We start from the raw sequence: 240 nt of genomic DNA on the forward strand, positions 1-240 counted from the left end.
CCAAGAAAAGAAAGAATATAGAAACATATGGTAAATACTCAAAGACAAATAATAAGATAGATTGCTAGATTAAAGAAGAAGAAAGGTAATACAAAAGGAATATAAACATGAACTTCTTTGTATGAACTGAGTAAATGACGTCAAATAAAGATAGGAAAAGTATGCCTCATTTTCTTTTCTTCACACAGACACGACTGTTTGTTAGATCTAGACAGTCATGGATGCTCTTTGCCTCAAGCG

The 240-nt window shown here is 32.1% G+C and overlaps 1 protein-coding gene across 1 annotated transcript in view; it reads right to left on the reverse strand.

Annotated features, from left to right (window-relative positions):
- LOC119586686 (putative neural-cadherin 2) overlaps window positions 1-240 on the reverse strand; it is a 43,803-nt gene that overhangs the window by 764 nt on the left and 42,799 nt on the right. The window lies entirely within an intron of this gene.

Source organism: Penaeus monodon, chromosome 21 (assembly GCF_015228065.2).
Source record: "Penaeus monodon isolate SGIC_2016 chromosome 21, NSTDA_Pmon_1, whole genome shotgun sequence".
NCBI lineage: Eukaryota > Metazoa > Arthropoda > Malacostraca > Decapoda > Penaeidae > Penaeus > Penaeus monodon.